The 9565-nt window shown below is 43.1% G+C and overlaps 1 protein-coding gene across 3 annotated transcripts in view; it reads right to left on the minus strand.

The window, feature by feature from the left end:
• Positions 1-6465, minus strand: part of LOC132871603 (SH2B adapter protein 2) — a 77190-nt gene extending 70725 nt beyond the window's left edge. Inside the window, exon 1 of one of the 3 annotated variants that reach the window (XM_060905886.1) lies at positions 6099-6465. The gene's annotated coding sequence lies outside the window, so the exon portion shown is untranslated. The remainder of the gene's footprint in view (positions 1-6098) is intronic. The other 2 variants (XM_060905885.1, XM_060905887.1) reach the window with 2 other exon arrangements.
• Between the last annotated feature and the right edge of the window lie 3100 nt (positions 6466-9565).

Below are 9565 nucleotides of genomic sequence, written 5' to 3' on the forward strand. Positions count from 1 at the left end.
GAGAGGCGGGGTACACCCTGGACAAGTTGCCAGATCATCGTAGGGCTGACACAGAGACAAACAACCATTCACACCTATGGTCAATTTAAAGCCACCAATTGTCCTAACCTGCATGTCTTTGGACTGTGGGAGAAACTGGAGCACCTGGAGGAAACCCACGCAGACATGGGGATAACATGCAAACTCCACACAGAAAGGCCCGTCAGCCACTGGGCTCGAACCTAGAACCTTCTTGCTGTGAGGCAACAGTGCTAACCACTACACCACCATGCCACTCCGTAGAACCTAAAATATCTAAAATTGTTTTGTGTTTACCACATAATACCACATCCATACATGTTCCAGATGTTATTTTATAGTTTTGATGTCTTCAGTGTTGTTCTACAATGTAGAAAATACAAATTATATACGGTATATCGCTTATCCATTGCAGGTGAGCTGGAGCCAATTGAATGGAGCTCATTCCCACCTAAGGGCAATTTCAAGTAGCCAGTTCACCAAATCCATGTGTCCTTGTACATCAACATTCTTCCATTTAAATAATTTCTCAGCATACAAGAAATAATCATGGGCTCAGTTTATAATCTGACTGGAAACTCCTAACCTTCAAGTTCCCACCAGCATGCTAAATCAGAGCTGTAAACATGTCAGCTGTAAACAAAGTGATGATAAACCAAGCCTCCACTACTAACACAAGAGAGCACTTGTGTTGATCTACAACAAATGAACAAATTTACAAGCAGTTAACTAACCTGGCTAGATAGCCTTTTAGGATGGCATGATGATGATGATATGGGGGTTTCTTTGCATATTCATAGACCCTGGCATTTTTGAGAACAGTAAAGGAGTAAAAATGTTCTTGGGCCAGTTTAGTAGATTTGGTACATTTAAAAAAAAATCCTAACATTTTATTAATGATGTGGATAGATGAGTACATTCGGAGTGTTCTTCAGCTTATCATATACTCAGACAGACACATACTCCTGCACATTCTGTATTTCTACTCTGGAATGGAAACGTACCCTTAGAGAAAGCCTACAGAAATGTGCTGCTACTCAAAGTGTGTAAACAGAAGAGAGAAGATCCGTAGTGGCATGCAAACACCAGTATGATTTCTAAGTTTAGCTCTGGCCATTCAGGCATACACAGCTCTGTTATAGTAACACACACACACACACACACACACACACAGAGATCTGCTTCCAAACAAAATCTTAAAGCTGTACTACTGCCTTTCAGATTTTAAGTGTAGGTCATTAAAAGAATTTTCCCCAACACCCAATTATTTTTGTTTAGTGGACTGAAAGCTACTGAATTCGAATCATAAACTTCCAATTTTATTAGGGTTTTTTTCCCTAATAGAACATTCATTCATTCATTCATTATCTCTAGCCGCTTTATCCTTCTACAGGGTCGCAGGCAAGCTGGAGCCTATCCCAGCTGACTACGGGCGAAAGGCGGGGTACACCCTGGACAAGTCGCCAGGTCATCACAGGGCTGACACATAGACACAGACAACCATTCACACTCACATTCACACCTACGGTCAATTTAGAGTCACCAGTTAACCTAACCTGCATGTCTTTGGACTGTGGGGGAAACCGGAGCACCCGGAGGAAACCCACGTGGACACGGGGAGAACATGCAAACTCCGCACAGAAAGGCCCTCGCCAGCCCCGGGGCTCGAACCCAGGACCTTCTTGCTGTGAGGCGACAGCGCTAACCACTACACCACCGTGCCGCCCCCCTAATAGAACAATTAATGAATTTATCTCCATGTGGCCCTAAATTCTCCACTATTTTTTTTCCTGCTTCACCATGACCCAATTCAAGACATTATGTTATGCATCACATGGTGGGCTTTCCCCGTTCACAGAAGACATTGTGGGATACAAGTTTGAAACAGGAGAGAAAAATGGAGGACGCGAATGTACGAATGAAACGTGAAAAGACTGACTACAGTAATGGAAAGTGAGAAGAAAAGACGTTATGTTATATATGAAGGAAAGGAAACGCAGGACCAAACTAAAATATCGGCTATGGGCGGACAGCGAGCACCTCGATGTGAGCAGTTGTTCGTTTAGCGACAGAACGATGGAACTGTCAGTGCACGGCTTGCTCTGTCTGCTTGACTGCGCGGAGCGAGTGATTTCATGCACATTATTTGCTCAGGAATCCCCTCAAATTAAATAACTTCCCACCCACAGAATGGCCTGATATTTTGTGAGATATTACAGAAATAAACATATCACAATGAACAAATTTCAGAGGGAACTAAATTTCACAGATTTTATGAAATCGGAAAGCCATCTAGCTTTAACCACGTATTCCAAATATGATTCAAAATCATACCTCTCTCTTTCTCGTCCAATCAGACTGCCAGGTCAAAGGCAAAAGATTTGCATCTCCAATCAGAAAAACAAAGCCAGAGACCCATAAATCAGATCCTAAATTTCCTCTCCTCTTCACCTTCTCTGTTCATCTCAAGATCAATACAGTTGCTCCAGAAAGGTGGAGGCTGAGGACTGAGTCATCAAAGTAGCAGCTTTGTTTTGTAGCCAAGAGAAAAAGGAGATTAAGGTTCTGTACATTTGGGCTTGTTATTGTGGGACATGTTATCACAGAAAGCTGCAAATTAATTTTCTGTGCTAGTATTATTTTCCAGATGAGTCTTCCTAGAGAAAATCACAGCATTTACTTCATCCAAAAAGTAAAGGAATAAACCCTGTTATTGGAAACTAAATCACCGAGGGCATGGTTTGAGGTCACCCAGTATGAAGCAGAGGAACTGTTACTTCCAGAGTTGATTATTTAACAATATCAGCATGTCCTAAGCTGTTTCATTCCTTTTATACAAAAGCAACTGTACCAATAATACAGGTTTTAACTTATTAAGGAATGATATCATGATTCTTAACCATTTATAGTTGTATTTAATCTTGCGGAACCTGTGCAAAACAAGTTCCTGTCACTGATTACATTACAGGAGCTAGAAGAGTCAGTCATTCTCGGACAGAAATTGCACAGACCATCATCCTGATGACTTTCCTGTGGTGGAAAACTTACTGACTTCCAAAGCACTGATGCTGGAGACTCCTTCCATTCATGTTAAACATCTAACAGAAAACATGACCACGTCAATGATTATACAGAACGATGTTAAACAACAACACGTCCCTGTGAGCGTGCTGTTACTATAGAAACAAGAAGGTATTAGAACAAGGGCATTAAAGGAACAGTCCACCGTACTTCCATAATGAAATATGCTCTTATCTGAATTGAGACGAGCTGCTCCGTACCTCTCCGAGCTTTGCGTGATCTCCCAGTCAGTCAGACGCACTGTCACTCCTGTTAGCAATGTAGCTAGCCTCGGCATGGCCAATGGTATTTTTTGGGGCTGTAGCTAGATGCGACCAAACTCTTCCGCGTTTTTCCCCGTTTATATGACCAGCGACATGAAACAAGTTCAGTTACACAAATTGAAACGTAGCGATTTTCTATGCTATGGAAAGTCCGCACTATAATGACAGGTGTACTAACACCTTCTGCGCGCTTCGACAGCGCATTGATACGGAGCTCAGTATCAATGCGCTGTAGAAGCGCGCAGAAGGTGTTAGTACGCCTGTCATTATAGTGCGGACTTTCCATAGCATAGAAAATCGCTACGTTTCAATTTGTGTAACTGAACTTGTTTCATGTCGCTGGTCATATAAACCTATGTAAACAGGAAAAACGCGGAAGAGTTTGGTCGCATCTAACTACAGCCCCAAAAAATACCATTGGCCATGCTGAGCCTAGCTACATTGCTAACAGAAGTGACAGCGCGTCTGACTGACTGGGAGGTCGCGCAAAGCTCGGAGAGGTACAGAGCAGCTCGTCTCAATTCAGATAAGAGCATATTTCATTATGGAAGTACGGTGGACTGTTCCTTTAATATTAACACACGAGTCAAATCACAGCTGGAGCTACTCAGAGAAAATTCATCCAAACCTTTTGACCAATCAGATTCAAGAATTCAGCAATGCTGTGGTATTTCATAAGTAAAGATCACATGCGAGTCATATAGAATTTAATATTTGTGGTACAGCTCGAGTCACAGATTTACAAAAACGTCTTGATTTGCGATTCATTATCTCATATCATCTCTAGCCGCTTTATCCTGTTCTACAGGGTCGCAGGGAAGCTGGAACCTATCCCAGCTGACTACGGGCGAAAGGTGGGTTACACCCTGGACAAGTTGCTAGGTCATCACAAGGCTGACACAGACAACCATTCACACTCACACCTACGGTCAATTTAGAGTCACCAGTTAACCTAACCTGCATGTCTTTGGACTGTGGGGGAAACCGGAGCACCTGAAGGAAACCCACGCGGACACAGGGAGAACATGCAAACTCCACACAGAAAGGCCCTCGCCGGTCCTGGGGCTCGAACTCGGACCTTCTTGCTGTGAGGCGACAGCGCTAACCACTACACCACCGTGCCGCCCGATTCATTATTTAAAAAAAAATTTTAAAAAAGAAGAAGTAAGGCATCACTGATACCAGGATCAGACTACACAATATTTATTTTTTGTCTTTCACAAAGCCTAGTGCAAAAAAAAATCTTGTTGTTTCTTGGTTGGGAGTCTGGCAACACTTTGATCCCGACCAATCAACAAAACCACAACAACAAAAAAAACAATACACAATTTGTCATGTCAGTTGTGTGCGTGCATGCATGTGTTCACTGCTTCAGATGGGTTAAATGCAGAGAACGAATTTCACTGTGCTCGAGTGTGCATGTGACAAATATCAAATCAAATCAAATTTATTTGTACAGCGCTTTTAACAATAAACATTGTCGCAAAGCAGCTTTACAGAATTTGAACGACTTAAAACATGAGCTAATTTTATCCCTAATCTATCCCCAATGAGCAAGCCTGTGGCGACGGTGGCAAGGAAAAACTCCCTCAGACGGCATGAGGAAGAAACCTCGAGAGGAACCAGACTCAAAAGGGAACCCATCCTCAAATAAAAGCTTCTTCAGCACTGACGCTGAAGACTCCTTCCATTAATGTTAAATAAACATCTAATAGAAAACAAGACCATTCATTATCTCTAGCCGCTTTATCCTTCTACAGGGTCGCAGGCAAGCTGGAGCCTATCCCAGCTGACTACGGGCGAAAGGCGGGGTACACCCTGGACAAGTCGCCAGGTCATCACAGGGCTGACACATAGACACAGACAACCATTCACACTCACATTCACACCTACGGTCAATTTAGAGTCACCAGTTAACCTAACCTGCATGTCTTTGGACTGTGGGGGAAACCAGAGCACCCGGAGGAAACCCACACGGACACGGGGAGAACATGCAAACTCCACACAGAAAGGCCCTCGCCGCCCCCGGGGCTCGAACCCAGGACCTTCTTGCTGTGAGGCGACAGCGCTAACCACTACACCACCGTGCCGCCCAAAACAAGACCATGTCAGTGATTATACAGTACGGTGTTAAATAACAACACTGCCCATGTCATCAGAGAAGAGGGTCAAGAAATTGTCAATTACGTCTATCAAGGAACATGCTGTAGGAGTTATCAAATCAAACTAGCTTTTCCACTGATGCTGGTTTCATGAATGAACACCCCTCCCTCCTCTTAGTATCTGAGACGTCTCTTTTGAACTGCATCTTAAAACAAGGCTCCTATTTGAACATCTTGTCCTCTCAGTACAACACGATTATTCCAATTATTATTCGGAATTCCTGGAAAAGGTATGTCTGTGCAGTCTATCCACTGACCCCACTACGCCTTTCCCCCTGAGAGAATTAAACAGCTCCTGGACCAACACTTCAGCCCTGATTAGTCTATACTGCACTGGGGGGGAACAGTAATCGATTAATACGATTATCACGAATAAGGAAACACTTGGTAAGGTGAGAAGGTTTTGTAGTACAGCGAAACACTGATCCCCTCTGCTGCTTCACCTGAGCCCTGACATCTGCCCTACTGATCATTCAGAGCTCGTGATTAATCGAATAATCGCTTTGCTAATTGGTACCGAGATCCGTGTTACAACAGGGTTCGTCCATCCCACCCGCCCTAATGCTCAGCTCACCTCACCTCGAATCCGACTCACTGCATGACCGCTACAGCCGGTAACCTCAGTACACCATGATCACACCGAGGCAATAATCGGTATCCGTTATCAGATTCCCGGATGATAATGAGCAGGGGGACGTCAGCAGCGCGAAGAAACAGCCCCAGGATCTCCGTGTCTCTGAGCTCTGTTTTACACCGCTTCTCCTCCGTGCGTCTTAAAGGAGCCGTGCGCAACCAGGCGCGTGCTCTGTTCTCCTGGACTTCCTCAATTCAGGCTCTATCCCAAACCACACACACACACACACTCTTCTTCCTACACCCACGAAGCAGGCTCTCCTGTGTCACGTGCATAAGAGGAGGGGGGGAATTAGATTTAGGATTAGCGCCAAATCTGGAAAGGACACTAAAACTTAATTCATCCTGTCTCTCATCCCAGACTGAAGGATCCCGACTTCTATTCCCACTGATCAGTCTGACACAGGAACCTATAGGGTGTATGCTATTGCATCATAAATAATATAAATCTATATATAAAAAGCTGATCAGATTCCAGTATGCAAATACAGCAGCCCATGAAGCACTGGTGTATTCAGGAAAGGGGGTGGGGTGAGCGCGTTTTTATTTGCATATTTAAAGAAGCTCTCATTGTTGATGAGCATAAGAAAGCAAGTTAACAAGTTTCCAGCCCTGATCCTGGTGAATTTTTTTTTTTCACATTTGGTTTGAAACCTCACACAGGACAGGTTCCTTTGGGGTCGGAGCTCATCATCACAAGCTTGATTATCCAGAGCATCCGCATCAGATTATTTCCTGTAAATCAGGGTGCTCCTGAAAATCTAAATTAGCCGGTTAAAAAAAAAAAGTAGTAGGCAGGTCTGGAATGTGCAGCGGCTTTGCTGGCATGGCACGCCAGAGGTGCGCTAATTATAGGGGGCATGCCGCTCCAGAAAATTTTGAAACTGACATGCCTTCTGGTGGCTTCTGGTGCATTCTCAGCTAATAAATTACTAATGGTTTCCCTGTAAAATACTTGGAAAATCTCATCTCGTCTCATTATCTCTAGCCGCTTTATCCTGTTCTACAGGGTCGCAGGCAAGCTGGAGCCTATTCCAGCTGACTACGGGCGAAAGGCGGGTTACACCCTGGACAAGTCGCCAGGTCATCACAGGGCCGACACATGGACACAGACAACCATTTACACTCACATTCACACCTACGGTCAATTTAGAGTCACCAGTTAACCTAACCTGCTTGTCTTTGGACTGTGGGGGAAACAGGAGCACCCAGAGGAAACCCACGCGGACACGGGGAGAACATGCAAACTCCGCACAGAAAGGCCCTCGTCGGCCACGGGGCTCAAACCCGGACCTTCTTGCTATGAGGCGACAGCGCTAACCACTACACCACCGTGCTGCCCTACTTGGTAAATATATATGAAATTTCCTTCCAGATGTGTGTGTGCTTGGCTTTCTGAGTTACCCTCTGCAGGGGCACCACTAGAAATTATGGGCCCTATGAAAGAATTTAAGATTGCCCCCCCCACCACCACCACCACGTTTCTGGTAACCCGACTTCTTCATGAAGTCAATATACTGATGGTTCACCATCGATTCTGCTTCTACCGTGCTCAGCTAACGTTAGTGATGGATTGGAAAGCAACAAACCTAACGTGGTGTCATGCTCTGGCTCCGCCTACACAAGACTGTATCATGAAATGAATAGGGAGCAGAGGTGGACAAAGTACCCAACTTCATTACTTAAGTCAAAGTACGGATCCCACTGGTCAAATGTTACTCTGATACACGTGAAAATTTTACTTAAGTTAAAGTACTGAAGTATTTGCTTTTAAAAATACTTAAGTATTAAAAGTACATTTTCTGTCAACACATTGTTACGGTATATTATTGCCACAACACTTAGAAAACCTAATGCCTCTGAAGCAACCGACTGGTTTACTAACTTGTAGAACCTGTAGAATAAACACCTGGTAGAACGTTACAAAATGAAACACAACTGAACTGAAAAAGAGCCATTGTCACTTTCATTTTTTTTTTAAATTGTAACACTCCTCCCCACCCACATAAAGCAGCATGGTAGTGTTCTGACCCAGCTCTGGCAGTGTGTGCACACATGCATCTGTAAGTTAAATCAAGAAGACAGTGAAATAGCTGTAAATGCAGATTGTTCAAAAAATAAAACTGACAATCCAACCTGATTAAAACCCAGGTCCACACCTCGAGCTTAATAACTGCCCAACAGCAACACTGCTTTAAGCAAGACAAAAAAGCAAGACCATCATCTGACATCAAAACAAAAAATTCCAGCAATTTGTTGTGACTGACTAGTACAATACTGTCCATCTCACAGGTCACGCGAGCGTGTATGTGAGAGCGTGCACACAAGTGTACGTATTCATACGCATGAATCTGCCTGTGGAATCATGGTGGTTTAACGTTAAGCTAGCTAGTCAGTGAAGCTCCACCTGACATGTTAGCAAAATCTTTTCAAACTCGAAATCATTTTGGGTAGCTAATGCTACTAGAAAAGAAAGATTTCTACATTTTGTTTATTTGGCAAGATTATGCTAAAACATTTCTGAAAGCACTTCAGATAAGTTAACGTTTCATGTTTCATATTCATGTTAGTGTAACTCTGTTTTTACATGCTAACTAAGAGTGTCCAAGTTAACTAGCTATGTGTTAATGTTAGCTGTGGACAAGGCTACGGCAACTTGGCAGCCATATCCATAGAAAGTCATTTGACTAACCAGACTGTATAGCTATTGCAACATTATCGCTAGCTCTAAAAGCACAAACAACTTTGTTGCAAGCTTTCTCTTGGAATAAAATGTTTACATACCTCAATATACTTCCGCAGGTTGGATGGCAAGTTTCTGCGATGTGGTTCGTTTTAGGCAAACAAAACAAACATTTAAAATGAAATGACTCTTTATTCCTTTCAGAAAACTGAAACGGGTTCTAGCTATAGTCATGGAGTGTGTGCATTCTCCAGAAAAACTGTCTGCTTCCATTCTGCCATCAACTGATCGTGTTAAATAATGCTGTGGAGAAATTGTTTAATTGATTTTATACAGTCTATGGACATGACATGACCTTAGTGTTTACTGATAGGCTGTCTCAGTGTCACCTGCGAAAAAACCATCACGTTTTAGAAAAGAAGAAAAGAAAAAACATCCACTTTCAAAGCCACTTCATAGTAAGGAGGACCTTGATAGAAATGTAGAGGAGTGAAAAGTATGATATTTGTCTTTCGAATGTAGTGAAGTTAAAGTCATAAGTTGCCAAAAAAATTAATACTCAAGTAAAGTACAGATACTCAAAAAGTGTACAGTCCTCAAGTAAATGTACTTCATTACTGTCCACCTCTGATAGGGAGAGGGGTGAAATATAAAGACTATCCTAATAATTTTGTGGAAAATGGAAAACCAAGCCAGAAGGTTGTTGTATTTGTTTAAGAGACAAT

The sequence above is a fragment of the Neoarius graeffei genome, chromosome 23, assembly GCF_027579695.1.
Source record: "Neoarius graeffei isolate fNeoGra1 chromosome 23, fNeoGra1.pri, whole genome shotgun sequence".
NCBI classification, from domain to species: domain Eukaryota; kingdom Metazoa; phylum Chordata; class Actinopteri; order Siluriformes; family Ariidae; genus Neoarius; species Neoarius graeffei.